Consider the following 24,677-nt stretch of genomic DNA (forward strand, 5'->3'; position numbering starts at 1 on the left):
GAGCTCCTCTGCTCATTGAAAGGTTTCTCAAAGCTCTGCATTCAAGTAAGAAGTGATAGGACCAGAGGAAATGGCCTAAAGTTGACCCAGGGGAGATTTAGATTGAATGTTAGGAAGGAATTCTTTACCAAAAGGGTTGTTGGGCCCTGGCCTGGGTTCTAATCACACCTGGAGGTGTTTTAAAAGTTGTGTAGATGTGGTGCTGAGGCACATGGTTTAATGGTCTCTGGTGGCCCTGGAAGTTGTGTTAATGGTTGGACTTGATGATCTTATAGGTCTTTTCCAACCAAATAATTCCATGTTTCTATGAGTCTATGATTTGATGAAAAATCTGTGGCAGAAACAGGAGGACACCCAATCCTTCTGCTTTCAAATTCTTGCTAAGTTTTTAGTTTCATCCTTCTGTTTTAATGTCATGCAAAGCCTGAATCTTCAGACACCACCAACACTCCCTTTCCATACATAGATTTGCTGCTTATTGTTCAAATGAGAAGAGAAAAAAAAAAGAAAAGGGGACAGGAAAGGGGAAGGGAAATAAGGGAAAGAAAAGGAATCCCCACATCTTTGAATGAATGGTATAAGAAGGTAGTTTCTCCCTGGATGGATAATGCACAAGGACCAGGCCCAAAGTCTATCAACAAGGTCTGTTCCAAAGGAGGAAGCAAGCAGAAAACCCCATTTTCAACACTTGCATGATTTTGCATTTCATAGTCAATGAAAAGCATTAAAGCCTGAGTAAGGTTAACAAAGTTCCTTAGAATTTGTGGGGAAATATGGAAGATGTGAGGGAAAATCTAAACCAAAGTCTAACTGTTAACTCTGTCATAGAAAAGGGATATTTTACACTCAGGAAGATGGAAAAGGGAAAAAAAGGAATCTAAGCCCTTTCAAAAGTGAAGGAAAGAAGGGGAAAAAAAGCCAAAAACACTTTCACAGCTGATGAGGATAAAGTTGAGAAATGATAAACCCTTTAAAACTGCCTTTAGTTCACAGCATAATTGGATTTCATGTTTTGGCAGCAAGATGCGATTATTCCCTCCTAAATAAAACATTCTTCCTGTGAATGATGACCGTGCAGAATTACCATGGCTAAGGAGTTTAGTGAGGAAGATGCTTTGCTCATCTTCCCTTTCCCTAACCCCAGGATCTCAAAGCATTTTGCTCATGGTAACTGCAAAGTTCTCCAGTGTTTCTGCTGAACATTCCCACTTTGCTGGTAGGAAGAACAGGGAACACAATTGACCTATATCTGAAGTCAGTGAGCTTTGTATTCTTAATTTCTGTCCAGTCCTTCCATCATGACTGTAGAGCAGGCCATTGAAATCTTCATCTTGCTAGGACTGAAGGCCAGGTCAGCACTCCTGATAACAGATAATTATTGGGAAGGTCCCAGAACTTATGTTCCTACCTCCAAAATGTCTCATAGAATCATAGAATCATAGAATTGGCTGGGTTGGAAGGGACCTCAGAGATCAAGTCCAACCCTTGATCCACTCCCACTGCAGTTCCCAGCCCATGGCACTGAGTGCCACATCCAGGCTCTTTGGAAATATCTCCAGGGATGGAGAATCCACCACTTCCCTGGGCAGCCCATTCCAGTGTTTGATCACCCTTTCAGTAAAGAAATTCTTTCTAATGTCCAACCTAAACCTCCCCTGGCACAACTTGAGACCTCTTGTGCCCTCTTGTCTTGCTGAGAGTTGCCTGGGAAAAGAGCCCAACCCCCCCCTGGCTCCAACCTCTTTTCAGGGAGTTGGAGAGAGTGATGAGGTCTCCCCTGAGCCTCCTCTTCTCCAGCCTCAACACCCCCAGCTCCCTCAGCCTCTCCTCACAGGATCTGTGCTAAAGTCCCTTCACCAGCCCAGTTGCCTCCTTTGGACCTGCTCCAGGACCTCGATATCCAATACCTATTACAAGAATTGGTTTCATTAATATTAAGTATCTTTTACCAAGCTCGTTTCTTGTCTTCTGGACTTTTCCAGGTCCTGTGAAGAGGAACACAACAGGGCAAAGAGATTTCTCACTGTGACCCAGTGTACAGAGGTGACTTTTAAATGTCACCTGTTCAGCCTCTTTCTGGATTCCACAATTCAGAGTTTGCATCTCCTGGAAGTTATTGAACAATGGAAGAAATTCCATGAAGTTGTCATTGCCATCACCTTTTCCCTTTTCATACTCTCTTGGTCTGTGTCTGACAACTGATCCTGGGATTCTGATGGATTGACTCCATATCCTGGCATTTGTAGAGAAGTGGAAAAATAAGGAAATCCACAACTTGTTCAATGTAATCATAAGCATTATCTCAAACAACAATATCTCTGGGAAAGTCCAAGGTATGGTCAGAACTATGCTCCAACACGGACTTGGTTTTTAAACACCACTAAAATCAGAAACAATTCCACTTCTTGGCCAAAAATTTGATTTTTTTTAACCTTTTTTTTTTTTTTTTTAAATCTACATGGAAGCTGTGCAAAACTGGGTATGGCAGTGGAAAGCCCTGGTATAATATCCTCTTGTGAAAGAGACTAAAGAAGAGAAAACTAGAACTGCAACTGACCAGGATTGGCTTGGACATGTCAAGCATGTCACTCTCTTGATCTTATGGCTGGGGCTCCAGAGGCAATTGTTAAACTTTATTAATTAAGCCATTAATTAAATTCTTTAACAAAAAAATTAAACTCAGCCAAAGAACAAGGAAAATTCACACACCAGAACTAAAGCACTGTCCTGTTTGCTAATGGATTCTGCCTCAGTACTACTGAAGAGGTGACAAATTTTTCCTGCTGGGAACTTGGTCAGCATTAGTCCCTTGCTCTGTCAGCATCTGCAGCCAAACCTCTCCAGTGTAACCAAGACTGTTACACCATTCAGAGAGTCATAGAATCATAGAATCAATCATAGAATCATAGAATCATAGAAAGTTAGGGGTGGAAGGGACCTCAAAAGATCATCCAGTCCAACCCCCCTGCCACAGCAGGGTCACCTACAACAGGTCACACAGGACCACATCCAGGTGGGGTGTGAATGTCTTCAGGGAAGGAAGGAGACTCCAAAACCTCCCTGGGCAGCCTGGGCCAGTGCTCTGTCAGAAAAATCCTTCCTAATATTTATATGGAACCACTTATGCTCCAGTTTGTAACTATTGCCCCTTGTCCTATTGTTAGTAACCACTGAGGAAAGCTTTACTCCATCCTCCTGACACTCACCCTTTACATATTTATAAACATTGATGAGGTTGCCCCTTATTCTCCTTTTCTCCAAGCTGCAGAGCCCCAGCTCGCTCATCCTTTCCTCACCAGATGTTCCACTCCACTCCATCACCTTGGTGGCTCTGTACTGGACTCTCCCAAGCACTTCCCTGTCCTTCTGGAACTGAGGGGCCCAGAACTGGACACAATATTCCAGATGTGGCCTCACCAGGGCAGAGTAGAAGGGGGAGGAAAACCTTTTTCAACCTACCAACCGCCCCCCTTCTAATGCACCCCAGGATTCCTCCCACCCTGTGCCATACACACAACTTATGTGCCAGTCTCCTCCTTCAAAATCCTCTTTTTTGAGCCACTCAGCACTTTTCCCAAGGAAGATGTTGGCAGTTCAGATCACAAAGTGATGCTTCATGGAGGGGAAGAGCTGCAACATTTCAGAGAGCCTGAAGTCCTCCTTCTGAACCCAACCAACCTACGCTGTAACTGCAGCAGCAACTTCATCAAGAGCAAGATGCTACAGAATAGCTGAAAGCAGAAAATGTGAATACAGGGAGAGAGAAAAGCACAGAAGCAGAGTATAAAGCACTGAAATAAAATGAGGGCAGTATAAAACCTTTAAGACACACAGGAACAAACTTGAACTGTGGTGCTCGTGGTCTAAATGAGAAAAAACCTATAGCTCAGTAATTGAAATTTCAGGAGAACACAACAAAGCAGACTGTAATTCACCCAAAGTAAACATCCTCTCTCCTCTTACAAATCACCCCTGTGACACACATCTTGTAATTTTTATGGGTAGAAGCCCAGCAGGTTGAATATATGTCTGTGTGAGAGCAAGAAATCTCAACATTTGTTTTGCCTCCAGGTCTTAAGGGCTGTTGGAAGATGGATGGGGAGGAGGGCAGAGCTGGCTTTGGATTTCATTTTCCTGGAGCTGAAGTGCTGAGCTGCAGAGGTGACTGTTCTGAGTGCCAAGAGGTGACAGTGGGATGCTCAAGAAGGTTCTTTTGCACATTTGTACCAGCAGCAGGTGACAAAAACTGTGTCAGTCTTGGTTTGCACAGTTGCTGGAAAACTTCAGGGCAAGCCTTGCAGCTGAAAGTCAGCTTCTCCATGCTCCTGGCCTCAGCAGAATGAAAATGCTTTCAGGACTTTTCCCATTTTCTAGGGCCAGCTTGACACAAGTGATGGGATGAGGCATTTTGTTGCTGAAGACTTGCAGGCTGCAAGTCATTCATGTTGTTCTGTGGAAAATAGGTTGCAGCCATCACCATGGGTACTGGAAAAAAAAAAACAAAACAAAACAAAAACCACCAAACAAGCAGTTGAGCACTAGATTTGAGTTTTAGAGGGTTCTGGTTCTGTCTGGTTTTGAAAAAAATGGGAATCCACATGGATGTCCAGGTGCCAAGTGTGCAAGAGATGCTAGTAAGCATTTCTAGAGATGGGAGGAAAAAGGACCCAGCAGTCTTGGAGGGGCTGGGAAAAAAAACCTTGCCTTGCAATTTCTGCTGAGCTGAAGGTTGGCTGGTGAGCTGGGTGCTGAGCAAGAGCAAAATAAAGAGTTTGAAGCAGACATAGCAGGAAAATAAATATCACTGCTCCCTTTTTCACTGGTGGGGAATGAAGAAGTGAAACACTACTTGTGTCCCAGACAGGGTTTTTCTGGTTCTTCTCATAACAGGTTTGTCTTTTCCTATGAAGCAGCCTCAGTCCTGAATGCAGTGGTGATCCTAAAGGCTTCCTACAAACTACAAAATTTGAGAAAACCAGTTCTGGCTCTGGGGAAGGATCCCATCACCACCTCTTGCTTATCATAGAATGGTTTGGGTTGGAAGGGACCTTAAAAATCACCTGGTTCCAAGCCCTTTGCCATGGGGCAGGGACACTATGTTGCTCCAAGACCCATCCAACCTGGCACTGAACAATTCCAGGGAGAGGGCACCCAGGAATCCTCTAACCTAACTGGCCCAGAGGCTTTCTGGAGCCTCTCCTCCCTCCTTATCTCCCTACTTCCCTCCCACAGTGTTTGAAACCTGGCTTAGTTTTCAGCCAATTCTCAAGGACCAGGAGTGAGACAATTTTCACCCATTTTCTGAGCTTGGTCCCTGGACTCCCAGTGACTTCCCAGTCTCAAATATCACCTGGTTCCCCCATTTTGTCATCAAGAGATGCCCAACACCAGGCTCACAAATATCCATGATCTAAGTGGGTGCTGCTGTGGATCAGCCACTCCACGTGGGTCCTTCTTTCCCTCCCAGGACATGGGACAAGGGCAGGGTGCTTTGGTGCACCCCATGCTTCCTTACAACACAGAAAAAGCTTTGCCTCTTCTTCCTCCTCCATCCAGCAAGGTCGTGCACAGAGAACCACTGCAGATTTCCCCCTCTGCAGATTTCCCACATCACCAACTCTTTATCCTCTGCGCTGAGAGGACAGATGATTTGATCAGGAAAGCTATTTTCCTGCAATGTAAATTATAATGGAAATCTGGAGAACAGCCCTGACTCCCAGTCTCTGCAGCTTTATCCTCTTAAAAGCACAAGCCAATTAACCTCAGCCTGCAGGGAAAGAGCCCCCCTGTTAGTGGCTGGGTCTGGGAAAATGAGACATGGGGGATTTCAAATCACAGGGCTCTGAAACACCAGCCCAGAACACTCCCTGTGCCTGCAGAAACCTCCACCCTGGTGCTGCAGCCATGGAGAGGGGGCTGTAACCCAGCATCTGCCTTGCTTGTCAGAACCCCTGCAGTGGTGGGGTCCGTGCCAGGGTCTCTGAAGCCCCCCCAGATGTTTCTCCACTACCCTTAGGCTGGATTTGGGCTTGAAGGGTGAGGCTTAGAGACTGGACTTGCTGGGGACAAGGGTATAATTTATGTGGAGGTTGATCATGGGGGATGGTGTCAAGAGCTCTCTCAACTGGAGATGTTCACGGATGAGAAAAACCCAGCCCTAGGCTCAATGGAGAAATCCCAGTAACAGGGCTGTCATGATGGGAACTGACATGATAGCACAAAGACTAATTAGGTCCAAAGGGTTATACCACGAGCAGGCAACTCAGTTCAGCTTGAAGGAGCAAAGATGCTTTGGTCCTGGAAAAAAAAAAAATATCTCGTTCTCTCTCATTGTATGAACTCAGATTTAGGCCCCTGAATGATGACTCCGTGAGACAAATCTGAGTGTCACAAAATCACAGAATGTTTAGGCTGGAAGAGACCTCCAAGATCACCCAGTCCAACCTTTGACCAACACCATAATCTAACTACTAAACCATGTCCTAAAGGACCAGGTCCAAATGCCTTTTAAATACCTCCAGAGGTGGTGACTCCACCACTGTCCTGGGCTATTCCAATGCCTGACAACCTTCCCAGTGAAAAAATATTTCCTAAAAGTGTCATTGATACTTCTTTTAGCAAAGGACAATGTCTTTTGAACGACAGAGAGAAGGCTTTTCCCATATCCCTGCTGGTCTTCCCATGCACTGAATGTTCTCTGCCCATCCCACAAAACTCCTCTGCCATGGGATAGGCAGTGAGCTACCCTGGCACCAACCTTTCCTTGGGGACAGGAGGGAAAATGCAGGCACACAAAAAAAATCTTTTCTCATCACACACCTCTCCCTAACTCTTGTCCCTGGGATGGTCTCTGTTCCTTTCATGACCCAAGGTTTTGGTTGAGATGTCAACACCTCCAGACATTTGACAAGCAGCTCAGTAAATGGCAGCACCTTTCAAAAGGAGGTGTGGGATTGAAGAAATTTTTTGCTGACCAACTAGGAAATTGAAGCTGATTCTGGGGTGAGACTCCCTGTTTCCTCACAGCTCAACTAATGCCAACGTTTTAGGTCAGGCAGCAATTACTGCTGTGCCCACAGAGATGGAGGGTGGACATATAAATGTCCCCACTCCTTCTAAGTCACAGCCTGAGAGGCTTTTGGATGATGGGGGAGATAATTTGGGGTCAGAGCACTATTATGGAAAGCTGGAGAAATGTATTTCATACTCTGTCACATATTCTCTGAACACCCTTGGATGATGCATTTAGTGTCTGCTGGCCTTAGATCCTTGCCTAAAAATTCCTTTTAGAGGTTTCTGTGGTTGTTTCTGCTCAGAAACATGCTGTATTTGCACTAAGCCCCCTGAATAGCAGAGCAAAGAATTTCTTCAGCTCACCCCAGTGGAAACAAATCATCCCTTCCAGTTTGGGACTGTGCAAACTGGGTGAAACTCAACAAGACCAAGTGCAAGGTCCTGCACACAGGTGGGGGCAATGGAGACCCATGGCACAGGACATGGAGCTATTGGAGCAAGTCCAGATGAGGCCACCAAGATGACCAGAAGGCTGGAACAGCTCTGCTATAATCACAGTTGGGGCTGTTCAGGCTCCAGAGAGACCATAGAGCACTTTCCAGTCCCTGAAGGGGTTCCAGTAAAGCTGGGGAGGGACATTCTGAAAGGGCATGGAGTAATAAGACAAGGAGTAATGCTTTTGTACTTAAAAAAAAAGTATTTTTAAATTGGATAATAGGAAGAAATTCTTTGCTGTGAGGGTTGCCCAGGGAAACTGTGGCTGGTTCCTCCCCAGAAGTGTCTCAGGTCAGGTTGGATGGAGCTTGGAGCACCCTGGTCTAGTGGGAGGTGTCCCTGCCCATGGCAGAGAAATTGGAACTGGGTGATCTTTCAGGTCCCTCACAACACAAACCATTCTATAACTAGATGTGGGGAAACATTCCTTGGAATAATAGCATCAATTTACAGAAATCTGAAGCCATGTTACCCCAGTCGACTGCAGAGATGGGGGATGGAGGCTTAGGGAGATGTGTGTCAAGATCCCATTGACAAAACCCAGGCAACTTCTGGCTCATTATGATATTTAAGCTCCCTTCCAACCCCAGCCACTCTATGATTCATTCTGTGATTGATTGCAGCATTTTTCAAAACAGTGCCTTACACTGGGCCCATGTACTTTATTGGGCCTTTTCTTCTGAGCTCCCAGAGCTTCCAGACCCATGGCACACACCACTGTGGTCACCTCTCTGTGACCACCTATTTGCTGGGATATGTGGGCTGAGGCTCATGTTGCTGAAGCTTGGAAATCAACACTACAGTCACCTTTCTCCAAAAAAGCTTTTGTAATCCCTTCTAGGGAGGAAACACTTCATTATGGAGCAACCCATCTTCTCTGGAAATAGATACAGGAAAAAGATGAGGTGAACAATGTCTATTTCTCTCCTTTAATAGGTCCTAGGGAGAAATAAGTCTGATAAATCTCACCTGTTGCACCTGGCATTGACCCTGGAAAGATGGACAAGATCACACTGGACAAGGTTTATTGAGCCACAGAGCTCTGGTTCTGCAGTTTAGAGATACCTTGTGTGAGATGGACTTGTGCAATGACTTCTGCATTCAAGTTTTAAGGGTTGTAATCAGGCAGAACACAAAAGGAGAACTCCTCCCCTCTTGGCCTTTTTGATTCATGAAGAATTCTCACTATTTTTAAGGCAGAACACAACAGAGGGGTGGAACACCCTGCTGGAGATCATTAGAGCTTTCTGTGCCTTTAAATGGTGATTGCATTGAAGGTTTGTGTTATTAAGCAGTAAGTGCAAGCCAACTGTTACTATCGTGGGTTTAAAGTTTACTGAAGCTTATTTAGGCAAAGCTAATGCTAGAAAAGATAGCAGAGATAGGAAATGCTGGAACAGATTGTCCAGGGGGGGTGGGGAGTCTCCCTCCTTGAAGAGCTTCAAGAAAAACTCCAGCAAACAGGAGACAAGCCCTGGTTTGGATGTCCCTTGACTTGCCAGGGGCATCAGGAGGCTTAAATCATTGTCTGTTCTGATTTCTGATTGTATTGAAGTAATTTTTCAGCATCTTTAAGGAAAAGAAAGAAAGAAAAAAAGTCACTGGATTGAACTGTAGAATAGCATAGGTTGAAAGGGACCTCTGGAGGTGTCCAGTTCAACATCCAGCTCAAAGCAGGGACAACTTCAATGCCAGGCCAGGCAGCTCAAAAATTGGTGCATGTGGCATTTAAAGATCTCCCATGTGGACTCGGCACCTCCTGTCCTGGTGGCTTAGCCAAATTGTGCAGATTTTGTCCTTATTTCCAGTCAGAGCTCCCCTTATTCCAACCTGCCACCTTTTTGCCATTTCCCTCTGCCTCTCTGGGGCCATTCTATTTCTGCCTTTCCTGTCAGCTGCTGTAGGTTGGAAAGCAAACTGATCCCTTTGCAAGCTGCCAGCTTTCTCCAGAGTGTGCAAACCCAAACCCCTCAGTTTTTCCTTGATAAGCCACATCCTCCAGCTCACTAATGGCTTATTTCATCTGACACTCCGTGTGTAGGAGCCAACCCTCCCAGTCCTCACCTTGACTTGTGCCAGGATGGTGCCCACCTTCCCAAGTGCCAAGCTGAGACCTGGTAAGAGGTCACCAAGCTGGTGATATCACTTGTGAAGTGACCCAATGCTTCAAGACTTTGTCCTCAAGCTTCTCTGAGCTGGGCTCCAGCTGGGGTCAAGCCAGAGATGTGAAACCCCACTAAGTACAGATGGGGGGTGATAGTTCCTGCTCTTTCACCTTCTTTGGTGCCACCATCAGAAGCAAAACCAAGCATCAGCTTCCAGGTAGGCACCTTTCCCACAGCCCCAGAAGCTACCAAACTCTCTGCCATGCAGGAGCAAGGGTTGTCCCCAAAAATCAGGATGCTTCATTGCTGTGTTTACTGTGGCCTCTCTCCACCCTTCCCTCCAGTTGCTAAGCGATAGCTCTGCTCTCCAAAGTCACTGATACAGACCCTTGGCTGCTGCATTTCACTGTTCCATTTGCAATTTAAATTCTCTGACAGGCAGAAGCAACCAAGCTGTTCACTTCAGATTGGAAGAAGTTATATTGAAACCCAGGAAATCGCCAACGCCTCCAGCTCTTCATAAATTTCGCTTTGATAGTAATAAAGACAGAGGTGGGAAGAGGGAAATAGAGAAGGGAAGGGAAGGAAAGAGTTTGGTGCTCGTGTGGGGGAGGAAAAAAAAGAGCAGAAGCACTGGGGAGCAACCAGAGGGGAGGATTTTCCCCTTTATTTCTGGTGGTTGTTGGGTGCTCTGCCATCCAAGGTGTGGTGATTTTGCTTGGGCTGGTTAAAAAACTTTCAATAAAGTTGAACACCCATTTTTAGCTCTTTTTCTCCCCTGTTCTCCTTTATTAGCACTTCCTGGAGACAGAGAGAGATTTCCTTTGCATTGGCTTTCCCTTTGCTAAAAGACCCACCCAGAGTTCATGGCAAGAGGGACTGAAGGGGAATGAAGGGGATGCAGAGATGCTGGACAACCACAGCCTCTGGCTCTCCTGGCCACCATGTGGGCTCCATAATTTCTGCTGTGAGTGGTCCCAAACCTGAATCCTGGCCAGGCAGAGGGAGGATTATGTTTTGTTATGAGTTATCTGGGTCCTCCTTAAAGATTTGGGATTTATCCTGTGTGAGGAGGAGCATCTCTTTATCTGAGAGAAGAGTGCAGGAATTTTTGGGATTGGGGATAGGGGATAAGGAGCTTCATTGGCAGGAGAAGAGGAAGCTGCAGAGGGGCAGGAATCAGGATGCTGGTGCAGGGGGAGATGGGGGGGTCCTCAGATACCAGCCCTCCCCTTTTGGTCTCGTAAACAGACATTTCCCTGCTCTGAAATCCTCTCCGTGGGTTTTCAGACCAGTAGAGGGAACCCTACACCGCAGTTATCCCAAAGCCAGGACCTGCAGGGAAGGAGGGGGGGGGGGGGGGGAAACAGGAAGGCTTGGGAGAAGGGGGGTGGATGGTGGTCTGGAGGGGCTTCCCAGAGCTCCCTGCCTGTTGGGAACATAGGGAAAAGAGGCTGATATTCCTCTTTCCATGCTGTCAATGCCAGGTTGAAGTTATCCCACTTGATAAATGGGAAGAGTGTCCAGCTCTGGGGTCCTCAGCACAGGAAAGACCTGGAGCTGTTGGAGTGGGTCCAGAGGAGGCCACTAAAATGATCAGAGGGCAGAAGCATCTTTGCTGTGAGGACAGGATGAGAGAGATGGGGTTGCTCAGCTTGGAGAAGAGAAGGCTCCAAGCAGACCTTACAGTGACCTCCTGATGCCTGAAGGGGCCACAGGAAAGCTGGGGAGGGACTTTTGACAAGGGCCTGGAGGGACAGGACAATGAGGTTTAAAACTGAGAGAGAGAAGATGTAGATTGGACCTTAGGAAGAAATTCTTTCCCATGAGGGTGGTGAGACCTTGGCTCTGATTCCTCAGAGAAGCTGTGGCTGCCTCATCCCTGGAAATGTTCAAGACCAGGTGGGATGGGGCTTGGAGCAACCTGATCTAAGGGGAGGTGTCCTTGGCCATGGCAAGGGGGTTGGAAATACCATGATCTTTAAGGTCCCTTCTGCTCCCGAACCATTCTATGTTTTTCTGATCTTTTAAAGGCTTTGTAGACATCAGCTCCCTTTTGGCAGTGCTGGAGTGGAGGTGCAGTGGTCAATCCTTGCCTCATAAGCATGACAGCCCTGACCTGGAGGGAAACTAAGGGTCAGAGAGGGGTAGGGACCACACCTAAGTCCATCTTCAGTAGAAACCAGGCAGCCATAGGTCTTTTCTTAGCCTTGAGCCTCTGGTTAATGGAATCTGATGGAATGACTCTCATTGGAAGTAGATGACAAACTCTTTTCTATCTGCAGAGACAGGAGCATGGCACAGGTGGCACCTAGCACAACCCTATCAGATATTTTCCAAGAGGCTGGTGAATGCCTTCACTGTGAATTTCTCCAGCCCAGTGTCTGTCCTGTGTCTCCAGAGTTTGGCCAAATAACACCAGGATCTGCAAGCAGATCCCAAAATTTACCTGGGCAAAGGCCACCAGGAACACTCAGGGGAAGGAAGCATCTCTGAAAGAGCTTGGTAGAGCTTTGATTTTCTCCCAAAGTGCCCTGATCTGGGAAAACTTTCCCCACAGTCTCCAGCTAAAATCCTAGAGGGTCTTCTGATTGTCAGCCATGACAATAAGGGACAACCCTAGAGAGGGCAGCAGAATGCTTTACCCCCACTGGTTTGGCTTCAGAGAGGTTTTGTGTAATGCCTCTCAGGAGACAATTTGGGTTTTTTTTTTGCCTAGGACTAGGTGATATCAGGCTCCAGACTGAATCTAATGGGCAGCCAACACAACTCACTCTCTTGTATGCTTGGTTTCTAAGAGCTCCATGGGGCATCTCTGCATTTTACCATCTTGAACACTTTGTGTCAGCAAGTTGTTCCAGTACCCTCAGGGCTGTGTTAAATATAAGACAAGAATAAATGAAACCCAGGAGGATGGTCAGCAGTGTGGCCCTGCCCAATCAAGCCTTCCATCTTAACTCCAACCTTGGAAATCCAATAAAGGCTCCAAAAGAAAATAAAACCCACAAGAGCTGGGCCAAAAGAAGCTCATTTCTGCTTCCTCTCCTAGCACTCCCCTGACATCATCTTTCCAGAAACAGGTTCAAACTGAAGATTTCATGTCTCAGGAAGCACAGTGGAATGCTGGGCCAAGATCCAAAGGGTGTTTCCTATTGTTCCCTCAACTCCTAGAGGGAAACTTAACTTTGTCTGGCTGGTGCATCCCCAGCTGGAGCTGCAGCACTCACATTCTCCCTGTGTTTTGCCTTGATTTTTTGTGCTGCTCTCTCTTCATAGAGATTGCCCAGAGAGCTCCAGACCCTGGACACGTTCAAAATCCTCACAGGTAAGCAGATCTTACCCCTCTCTCCAGCATCCTGAAGCCCTGAACCTTTTAGGACCTCTTCGAGCATCTCTCCTAGCATGGCCTCTCCCTGTCCCCTGTGTTACCACTCGGGGCCACCAGCCAGAAGAAGACCTGAAGAAGCCCATCAGAACATAATGATGGATTTCTTCACTGCCTTAAAGAAGGGATAAGAAAGAGCCTGGTTTTCATGCTTCCCCTTCCACAAGGTGTGCAATGGGAAGGGTAACAGCAATAGGTGGAGGCAAGGATTTTCAGCCAGGTCCAACCTGGTACCTTGTAGCTCTCAGGACCTCAACTCTGGCATTCCTTTTGCTCCTTCATAGAATCATAGAATTGGCTGGGTTGGAAGGGACCTCAGAGCTCATCAAGTCCAACCCTTGATCCACTCCCACTGCAGTTCCCAGCCCATGGCACTGAGTGCCACATCCAGGCTCTTTGGAAATATCTCCAGGGATGGAGAATCCACCCCTTCCCTGGGCAGCCCATTCCAATGGCTGATCACCCTCTCAGTAAAGAAATTCTTTCTAATGTCCAACCTAAACCTCCCCTGGCACAACTTGAGACCTCTTGTGCCCTCTTGTCTTGCTGAGAGTTGCCTGGGAAAAGAGCCCAACCCCCTCCTGGCTCCAACCTCCTTTCAGGGAGTTGTAGAGAGTGATGAGGTCTCACCTGAGCCTCCTCTTCTCCAGCCTCAACACCCCCAGCTCCCTCAGCCTCTCCTCATAGGATCTGTGCTGGATCCCTTCACCAGCCCAGTTGCCTCCTTTGGACCTGCTCCAGGACCTCTCCTTCCTGAACTGAGGGGTCCAGAACTGGACACAGGACTCGAGGTGTGGCCTCACCAGCTTATCCATCCTTCCTGAGCTTTATCACTCTTGATGTCACTGTCAAGAGTGGTGGACACAGCACACAGATGACCCCAGAAGATGTAGGGTTCTCTGCCATCACCAGGTATGGATGGAGATCCCTCACGAGGGTTATGGATGGAATTTGTAATTTAATGGGAATTGGCTGGGATGCCATTCTGGGTCCCCAGTCGTGACCACTGGTTCTGATGGAGCTTGATGACTGGGCTGGTGTCTCAGACAAGTGAGCTGATGGATGCCCAGCTACCTCTTTGAAGGCCAGGGGATGCTGGGGGGCAGAATCTGTGCCCCATATTTGCCCTCAATTTTCTCTCTCCCTGTGCTGGCACATCCAGGTAAATTTTCAGCCTGGATTCAATTGTTTTTCTCAGGTGGCCCAAAGCAAGCAATCACTAGCCCTGGACATGCCATATCCCTTAGCCACCAGCCATCACAATGAGTTTCTCCCTCTTCTGGCCCACCAAAAAAAGCTGCTTGGGGATACAGCCTTGTACAAGACAATTCCTAGCCCTGCAGCCAGAGAACAATTTGGTGAAATCAGATTTTTTTTTTTTTTCCAATGACTGCATGGTTCAGGGAAGCTGAAGGGGGATGTGATGCTGTGCTCACCCTTCCTGAACCCAACCTCACCCATTTGCAGGATGGGTTTGAGCCAGCACCTGGGAAAGGGCTTGTGTAGTACCCTCTCCTCCCATCCCCGAGCTGCATTTGGGATGGGACAGCAGACTGGAGCCCTCTCACATCTCTGCTGGACTCATTCCTCTGTTCCTGAGAAAACAAACAAACCTCTGAGCCCCAGCAAATCGATTTGCTGCGCTGTAACCGAATTACAAGCCTGAAACTCTCCCTCCCTCTCCCCCTTTCATCTTCTCCCTTCTGTTCCCTGCCCGGCAGGGAGAAAAGAGTTTTCCTCCTGACAAAGCCAGAGGTGGCCAGAAGAGCTGTGCTGTGACCCAGCTCCAAGAGTAGCTCAGCATCACTGCCTGACCCTGAAGGACAGTTTCACTTCTCCTCTCTGAAGTCTGTCAGGAAGGGAATTAAGTGTTAGCTTTAGGGAAAAGGTCAGGAGCAGTCAGCACAAGGAGATGGACATGGAAGGAGATGCCTTTCTGCAGGTTGTTTCAGGAGGAGAGGCTCTGCTCAGCCCCTGCAAACTGTAGCAATGTCCCAAGCCTCTGGGAAAATGAAGGTTTAGGGTAGGAGACCAAGTTTTTCTATCTTGAAGTGGTGATTGAGGAAATGAAGGATCTGCTCTTCCAAAAGCTCCAGAAAGCAAAATTGTTGTGATGGGTTGTGGGGACACTGAGGCAACAGGCAGTGTCCTCCAAGGTAGAAGAAGTGATTTTGGAAGGTGAGAGCAATCCACAGGATAACAGCAACTTTGGGATGAGCACTGCTCTGTCTTGTGAGCTTCACATAGGGATTGAGAATAGCCCTGAGACAAAGGATGTGTCCTAGTGGGAGGTGTCCCTGCCCATCCTGTGGTGCTGGAATGAGATGCTCTTTAATGCCCTTTCTAACCCAAACCATTCCATGAGCACTGATCATAGGAGGAGACAGAAATGGACTTCACCAGCAGGACAAGCATGGGAGGAACAAAACTCTCAAGAGCAATCCAGGCACAATGGTAGCTGCACCTCCTCTACCAAAGTGCACTGCTCATCAGGAGAGGATGCTCCTTTCCCTGATGTTCTGTGCTCTTGTCCAAGTCTTGGCAGGCTGATTAACTCCTAAAAATTGTCAGTGCAAGGTTGGGCTTGCTGAGGCTCTGAGACAAAGGTGTCTTTCCCTCCTGCACACTCACACAACCACGGAGATGTTTGGAAAGCCACCAGCCTCCAATTCAGGGAGCAAGGAGAATGTGGGAAATCCACCTCTTCCCCAGTGGTAAAAGATGTCCTGTGCTCAGAGCTGGTTTGTCTGGTGCACAGAACCACTGGGGACTGGCAACCACACTTTCAGAAATGGGTTTCTGGCTGGTGGAGAAAAGGCAGGAGAAATCTTGAGTGCCCAGGATGGGGGCAGAGGAACTGTGACTGCAGCCTGGGCTCACGGCTGCTTTGTAGTTAATTTCTGGGCTAAGGCTGTCATCAGATTCCCTCTGTAATCAGCAGAGAGAAATCAGAGCTGCTGTAGGGTGATTCAAGTCCACTTATCTCAGACACCTCTCTCAGGAGAGCTGCAATATCCCTATCTCCTTCCAGAGTGTGGAGATGGGGGTGAGGCCAAGAGCTTAGAAAAGAAACTGAACATACAGGCAGGGAGGGTTGGCAGAAATGCATCCAACCCTTGGATCTCTGTTCAAGATTTCTGCAGGTTCTGGAGCAGTCTCAGCTGCTTTGTGACCCACTGATTTCCAAGCAGCTCTGCAGATGCAAGCCTGGCCCTTCCAGTGCAAGCAAGTTGGCATCCCTGAGGGCTGTGGGGCTTGCTACTGGATGCTACAATTCATCTCTGGCTGGGTCCAGAAAATTCCCCACCAGGAACCCTCAGCATCTACCACATCAGGCTGTTGAGGAAGGAACAGCTCTTCCTCCTCCCTTCCCACCTAACTTTTCCAGTGTCTCCATAGAATCCGTACAGTTGGAAAGGACCTTCGAGATCATCAAGTCCAATCATCAGTCCTACACCACTGTAACCACTAAAACCACTGAAGTGCCACATCTAATTTTTTTTTGAATGCACCCATGACTCCACCACCTCCCTGGGCAACCTGTTCCAATATTTCACCACTCTTCTGGTGAAAGAATTTTTCCTAATATCTCATCTGAACCTCCCCTGGTGCAACTTGAACCCATTTCCTCTTGTCCTTCTTGAGCATCAACTTGTGTCTACAGCCAGAACCCCCCCTTTTTAAAAAAAAAAAAAAAAAAATTCTTAACACACAACTTCCAATCCCCCTGGCTACATCAAGGTTTCATCTTAAAATGGTCAGACAAAAGCTGTCCAGAGGAAATGAGAAGCAGACTTGTTCCTCTCTCCATGCCCCAGGGAACACCACGCTTAAAAATCAGCTCCTGCACACTTGTGATAAATGGGATCCACCCAAAATAAATAAATAAACTCAGAGGCACACCAAAAGGGGAGCAAAATCCCTGTGTTATTCCTGTGTTACTCAGTCATCTCAAGGAGAGGGAGCAGCTATCTACTGGCAGCTGGCTGAATCATCAGCTACCTAATGTTTCTTGGAATGAATACAGATGCTTCGGAATTGCCTCGTGTGAGCACCACAATAAAGAGAGCTAAAGCAGCTTTGCTGTCTCCAGAATGGTGGCTGACAAATTCAATCGACAAAGTGACTCTGAAAACACTCCTGGCAAAGTATGAAAGGGGAATTAGAGGCACTGTGAGGCCCTGGCTGCTCGTTGCCTTCACATCTTTACCAAGGGAAAAAAAAAAATAAAAAAATCTGGAAGTGCCCTGGCCAGCTCGCCTGCTTTGTTCATTGAACACCTCCTAATTCATCACAACCACTTGCTCTTTGGGTGATTTATTTTGTTGCTTTCATTACTCCTAGAGGCTCTATAACATGAGAGTCTGCCTGTGTAGGGGCAGCAGCTCTCTCCATCATCTCTAATGGCAAGAGTCTGTCACCAAGGGGCCTAGAGGGATGAAAACAGTAGGAAAGACTCCTTGGCCATCAGAAACATTAATCTGAGCTGTGTGCAGGAGGCACTGAGCCCAGGACTGACACTTAGGGGTGGGATTTCTAAGGGCTCACACTGGACCTTAGCACCATTTTTCCCCAAGTGACTCCATGGATCACTCTCCCATGGATGGGAACCAAGTGGAGCTCTGCCCTCAGGGCTGGGAAGTGCCAGGGGTGTGTGGATGTTACACAGACCATTTTTTTTTATTTTCCTCTGACCTGTGGTGTGGTTTAAATGATGGATGACCCTAAATTGGTTACAAACTAAGGCATTTTCTCCTTTTATACCAGCCCTACAGGTCATTACACTCTTTTCTCCTTTAGCTCCTCAGCATGTTTGAGAAGTGGAGTCAACCTCTGTTGAGGGACCATAACTCTTCTTACCAGCCTTGCTTTGACATCCTCTAGTGCTGACAGGAAGACTACATTAGGCTGAAGGAAATCTTTTTGTGGGAGCCTGGAAGGGGCAGAAGACAACTAACACATGGTGGACTACCCTGGATATCAAGCTCAGAGCTTCTGTGACAGTGTCATCAAGATGCCATTACCTTTATTCCAGTAAATGAGAAATGATGGGAGTTGTTGCCATGTCTTAAAGCAGCTGTTATGGAGTGTGAGTTGGCAGACTTTCTGCTAGAAAACTCCCTGGAACTCCAGCTCAGGCTGGCTGCAAAGACACTGCCTGCTGGGCATGGCCAGGGCTTAAATGTTGTTCTTGCTGGAAAGGTACCCAACTTCCAGCAACTTTGACTGCAGGTGAAGACCCTCCTTGAACAGGGCTGTGAGGCTGAAGGAAGCCTTCAGCCCCATAAACTGCTGCAAAACTACTTGGACTGGTGTCTGGTGGCAACATGACAGGACCAGAGATGTCCTGGTTGGCCAGAGATCTGTTACAAGTTGGCACCAAGATGTGTTTGTCCCCAGCATGAGAACAATTCAGACCTGGGCTCTGTAGCAACAGATGCTTTGGGTGGGAGGGAATCCAAGACTTTAGCACAGAGCAGGAGGGTTTTGGACATTTGTCCTCAGCTGTGGGAGGTTGGGGGGTGTGATTGCAGAGAGAAAGGTTTGGCAGAAGCCTGGAGGAGGGAGAGAATCTCTGTCTCTCTCAGTCTGGGAAAGTGAGCTTAAGCATCAGGTTGCCTGGCAATGAGTTTCCAGGAATCAGAAGTTGCTCTGATCTGCTCAGTGTGTTGGCTCTGAACAAAGCCCCTGTCTGGCCCTTCAAAGATGAGGAGATGCAGGATGATGCAGGAGATGCAGGATGATGCAGGTTGATGCAGGATGATGCAAGAAGATGCAGGATGATGCAGGATGATGCAGGATGATGCAGGTTAATGCAGGATGATGCAGGATGGTGCAGAAGATGTAGAATGATGCAGGAGATGACAACTAACAGGATGCTGCCTCTGCACCAAGTTGGACTCAGGATGCTCCAGCATGTACCAGGCTCAGCCAAATGCTTGGATCTCCTCTGGGATGGAGGATGGAGGAGGATGGGAGGATGGATGGGGGATGGAGGGTCATGGAAAGGCAGGATGATGGGAATTTGAGAAGGGGGAAGGTGTGGTAAGAAAACAAACAGTCCTGGTTCCCAGGTTGCATTGGCAAGCACCAAAGATGCCACCAGAGCTGGAAGACACCTGGACTTTGAGGTCAGTGATGTGTGTTGGTCACTGATGGGCTGAGGCAGCAGGTTTTATAAGGAATTATTAAAATACTGGTGTTGCAACTGGGCTGTCCAGCTTGGTCTTGTCTCTCTGTTTATGTGTACTGAAGAAAAAAAAGGTGGATATAACACTGACCTGCTCTTCTTACCTGAAGTCCTCACTTAGCAGCACAGGAGTCAAGAATTTTTCTCAGGTGTCCTGGAAACACAGGAACTGGGCTGATCTCCCCCTGCCTGAGACAGCAGGGATTGCCCTCCACAGGTCTTGTTGACTCCAGCTGCCAGAAGGACCCCTCTCTTCCAAGCTCATTGTACCACATGATTGTGCATTAATTTAGAGCTAATTGCCAGGTAATGAATCCAGCTTGGCTCATTCCATTTCAATCCCCCTTCTGCTTCCAGCTGAATGCTCATTTACCTCCAACTCTGGATCCTCTTTCAGAGCCTCTGATCTCACCCCTGCTGCTGCTTCTGCAAGTGCATGGGATGCAACAAGGTCCTTTTAAAGGAGCAATACCAAGGCACAGCCAATTGACAAGGAGAGAGCAGATTTCCAGGTGCTTCCAAGCCATTTTCTCTTTGGATACAGAGTGGAATTGAAGAATCTTGACTGCAGAATTGAGCATCTTGAGGGCAGAATGTGAGGGACCAGCCTGGCACTCAGTTCAGATCTCTGGCTCTGTCCCTGATTTTTCATATGTCCCTGAAGAAGTCTTGGAATCATGGAATCTGCTGAGTTGGAAGGTGCCCATCAGGATCATCAAGTTCAACTCCTGTCCCTGTGTAGGGCACCCCAAGAATCACCTCATGTGCCTGAGAACATCATCCAAAGGTTTCTTGAATGTCTTGATAGTCTTCTCCAAACTTTCCTAGCTGAAAAAAGAGGAGAAGAGAGGAGAGGAGAGGAGAGGAGAGAAGAGGAGAGGAGAGGAGAGGAGAGGAGAGGAGAGGAGAGGAGAGGAGAGGAGAGGAGAGGAGAGGAAAAAACAAAGGAAAGGAAAGGAAAGGAAAGGAAAGGAAAGGAAAGGAAAGGAAAGGAAAGGAAAGGAAAGGAAAGGAAGGAAAAATGAAGAGAAGAAAAGAGAGAAGAGAAGAAGAGAAGAGAAGAGAAGAGAAGAGAAGAGAAGAGAAGAGAAGAGAAGAGAAGAGAAGAGAAGAGAAGAGAAAAGAGAAGAGAAGAGAAGAGAAGAGAAGAGAAGAGAAGAGAAGAGAAGAGAAGAGAAGAGAAGAGAAGAGAAGAGAAGAGAAGAGAAGAGAAGAGAAGAGAAGAGAAGAGAGGGGGAAGGGTTAAAAGGGGGAGTTAAGAGCAGTCCCTTCTTTTGTTGGAGCTGTGTGGCTGCAGGGGCACTCAAATACTCTGGAGTTTACAGACATTCCCTTATCCAGATGGACATAATAGAATAATGACTGGAAATATGGTGAAAATGAACCAAATGAAACACACCTTCACTGGGTTTTATCAGAACAGAGAAAACACCATCTACACCCCCAATGAATTTCATAATCCTGTAGGATTTGGTGAAAGTCTCTTTTTGGGGGGTGAGAGGAAAGAAGGCAGGGAAGGAATAAATCTTTCTGTCCATCACAAAGGGCCTGAATTTGAGTTTGTTGGGTTTGGAAGCCCTCGCCTCCCCGTTGCTTTAAATGACAGCAGCTCCCCTGGAGAAGCCAGGGCTGCACGAGCAGGAGCAGCGGGTGGCAGGGAAACCAAGGTGGCAAATCACAGCTTTCAAAGAGAGCTAATGGGAGTGCAGGGGAGAGCTGCTCTGCCTTCAGGTACAACGAGTTAACTCTGCAGGGTCTGTGGCAGCAGCTGCCTCCCAGACAGACAGGGATGATGGAGCTGCAAAGAGCCTGATGGCTTCGGCAAGGAGGGCTCGGGTGGGGAGGGGCTGGGGGTATCCATCTGCCCCCAAGAAATTCATTGGGTGGGGAGGGGCTGGGGGTATCCATCTGCTCCCAAGAAATTCATTGGGTGGGGAGGGGCTGGGGGTATCCATCTGCCCCCAAGAAATTCATTGGGTGGGGAGGGGCTGGGGGTATCCATCTGCCCCCAAGAAATTCATTGGGTGGGGAGGGGATGGGGGTATCCATCTGCCCCCAAGAAATTCATTGGGTGGGGAGGGGCTGGGGGTATCCATCTGCCCCCAAGAAATTCATTGGGTGGGGAGGGGATGGGGGTATCCAGCTGCCCCCAAGAAATTCATTGGGTGGGGAGGGGATAGGGGTATCCATCTGCCCTCAAGAAATTCATTGGGTGGGGAGGGGATGGGGGTATCCAGCTGCCCCCAGGAGTTTCTTTTGGTGGGGAAGGGATGGGGGTATCCATCTGCCTCCAAGAAGTTCATTGGGTGGGGAGGGAATAGGGATATCCCCCTTCCCCAAGAGGTTTATTGGGTGGGGAGGGGATGCCCCTATGCCCCCAGGAGTTTCTTTTGGTAGGGAAGGGATGGGGTTATCCCTCTGCCCTCAAGAGTTTCACTGGGTGGGATGGGGATGGGGATATCTCAATTCCCCAAGAGGTTTATTGGGTGGGGAGGGAATGTCCCTAAGCCCCCAGGAGTTTCTTTTGGTGGGGAAGGGATGGGGGTACTTCTCTGCCCTCAGGAGGTTCGTTGGGTGGGGAGGGGATGGGAGTATCCATCTGCCTCCAAGAAGTTCATTGGGTAGGGAGGGAATAGGGGTATCCCACTTCCCCAAGAGGTTTATTGGGTGGGGAGGGGTTGCCCCTATGCCCCCAGGAGTTTCTTTTGGTAGGGAAGGGATGGGGTTATCCCTCTGCCTTCAAGAGTTTCGTTGGGTGGGATGGGGGTATCCATCTGCCCCGAAGAGTTTCATTGGGTGAGGAGGGGATGGGGATATCTCAATTCCCCAAGAGGTTTATTGGGTGGGGAGGGAATGTCCCTATGCCCCCAGGAGTTTCTTTTGGTGGGGAAGGGATGGGGGTACTTCTCTGCCCTCAGGAGGTTTGTTGGGTGGGGAGGGGATGGGAGTATCCATCTGCCTCCAAGAAGTTCATTGGGTAGGGAGGGAATAGGGGTATCCCACTTCCCCAAGAGGTTTATTGGGTGGGGAGGGGATGGGGACATCTCTCTGCCCCCAGGAGGTTCAATGGGTGGGGAGGGGATGTGCCTATGCCCCCCGGGAGGTTCATTGGGTGAGGAGAAGATGGGGGTATCCCTCTGCCTCCAAGAGATTCATTGGGTGGGGAGGGGATGTTTTTCTGCCTCCAGGAGTTTCTTTTGGTGGGGAAGGGATGGGGGTATCCCTCTGCCCCCAAGAAACTCATTGGATGGGGAAGGGATGAGGATATCCCACTTCCCCCAAAAGTTTTACTGGGTGGGTGGGGAGGGGATGTCCCTATACCCCCAGGAGTTTCATTGGGTGGTGGAAGGGATGGGGGTATCCCTCTACCCCCAGGGATTTCACTGGGTAGGGAGGGGATGGGGGTATCCCTCTGCCCTCAAGAGGTTCATTGGGTGGGGAGGGGATGGGGGTATCCCACTGCCCCCAGGAGGTTCATTGGATGAGGAGGGGGTGTCCCTCAGCCCCCAGGGATTTCATTGGATGGGGAGGGGATGGGGATGTGGTTCTGCTTCCCTCTGGATGTTGGTTAAGCTTGGTGCAGAGCCCTGTTTGTCAGCAAAGGGAGCTGCTGCCACAGCAGCCTTGTGCTTGTTCCCAGCACAGAGGGTCTCCAGGGGCAGGAGGTAATGAATGCATCTTCTGCAGACTACAGGAGCTCATTTCCAGTGGTGGTGAGTGCCTGTCAGCCTCTCAGAAAGGTTCATGAAAGGAAATGGTGAGATAATCCCCCCAGCATCCTAATGCATGGAGAAAGAAGGGCAGGATTAGACCTTTTCCTATGGTAATGCAGAAGGATGTGGCCTCCAAAGAGCTTTCACCTCTCTCAGTTGGCCCTTAGCTATGGTTTGAGATCCAACAACCCCATCTTCCAGCCTGAATGTGATTCCATGAAGAGTGGAAGGGGTTAAAACCCCTCAGTGTGACAAACCCAAGGGCAGGCTTCTCACCTGGAGAGGTGAGATCAGGCTGCAGATGAGAAGCAGACAATTTGAGTAACAAACAGCAGGTTCAGAGATGGAAGGGAAGAAATTTTGGCTGGGGACTGAGGCACCAGATAAATTTCTCTTTAACATGGTCCCATCACACCTGCCCAGCCACGTGTTAAATAGGTCATCTGCAGACCATGAGGGCTGATGTTACTTTTGCCACTCTCCTGCAGCTGTCCTGGATAATTTGGGTGTCTGCAGAGGCACCAGTGTCTCAGAAGCTGGAAGAAACCCAGAGGACCCTGCCTGAGATCACCCTGCAACGTGGCACATCAAAGAGCATACATCTCCTAAATCCATGGCATTGCTTCCATGAGCAGTTGTATATTTACATGTTTGGGCAAATTTATGGGCAGAAAAATCCATCCAGGGCAGTTCCATTTTAACAGCTTTGTCTTGGAAGCTTCATGAGTTGTAGCTCATTGGGTGCACAAAGAGTGTCTTGGAAAGAATCACTCCACACTTAGATATTTTTTTTTAAGATTATATCTTGACACCTATTGCTGGCCACTCTTGGCAAAAGGACCCTGAGCTGGAGTGATCTTCTTGACCTGCTATGGTTATCCTTACCCCTTAACTCCTATCATCTCTGAAATTGCCCCCTCATTAATGTAGGCCATGGCTCTTCTGACAATTTCCTTCTACCCACACAGCAAATATGGGATCTGCAACATTCCCCACCTTCCCATGGGATTGTGTGAAGGCCTGGGATAGGTTCCAGTCTCTTAACAGCAAAAGGAATGCTTTTAGATGGATCTGTATTTTTGAGGCTTGCTTTGTGCCTGGCTAAACAGATGGTTGAGGTACCAAGAATGGAAGAAGCATCATGATGTAGCATGAGCAGAAGATGTGGTGGAGGAAAATAAGATGGCCTGCTCGTCATGTTGGTGAGTTGTAAGAGAAGGAGCTTTGTGGAGATTTAATTGCTGCCTTTCAGCACTTAAACTTTGCAAGAAAGATGGGGGCAAACTTTTTAGCAGAACCTGTAGGATAGGATAAAAAATTGCATTGAAAGAGGGGAGGTTCAGACTAGTTATCAGGAAATAACTTTTTATACTGAAGGTGGTGAGATAATAGCACAGGTTGCCCAGAGAGGTGGGAGATGCCCCATCCCTGGAAGGTTGGATGGGGCTATGAGCCAACTGATTTAGTGGAAAGTGTCCCTGATCCTTGCAGAGGCTTGAGCTACAGGACCTTTAAAGGACCCCTCCAAACCCAAACCATTCTATGATTCTATCTGATTTGCTCTGCTCCTCAGAACAAGACAAAGGGCAAGACAAACCAGGATGGGCTGAACAAAGGGCTCTAAGGAGCAGAGGTGCTCATCCTCCACCATGGGATGTTGGGGGCTACAGCTCTGTGAGCATCCCACTGCTTCCCAGTATAAGCTCATCCATGCTATGGGCATGCTGGGTTAAGGACTGAAGAAGGTTTTCATGATTTAGGACATCCCAGATTCA

This window comes from Heliangelus exortis, chromosome 1 (genome assembly GCF_036169615.1).
Source record: "Heliangelus exortis chromosome 1, bHelExo1.hap1, whole genome shotgun sequence".
NCBI classification, from domain to species: Eukaryota; Metazoa; Chordata; class Aves; order Apodiformes; family Trochilidae; genus Heliangelus; species Heliangelus exortis.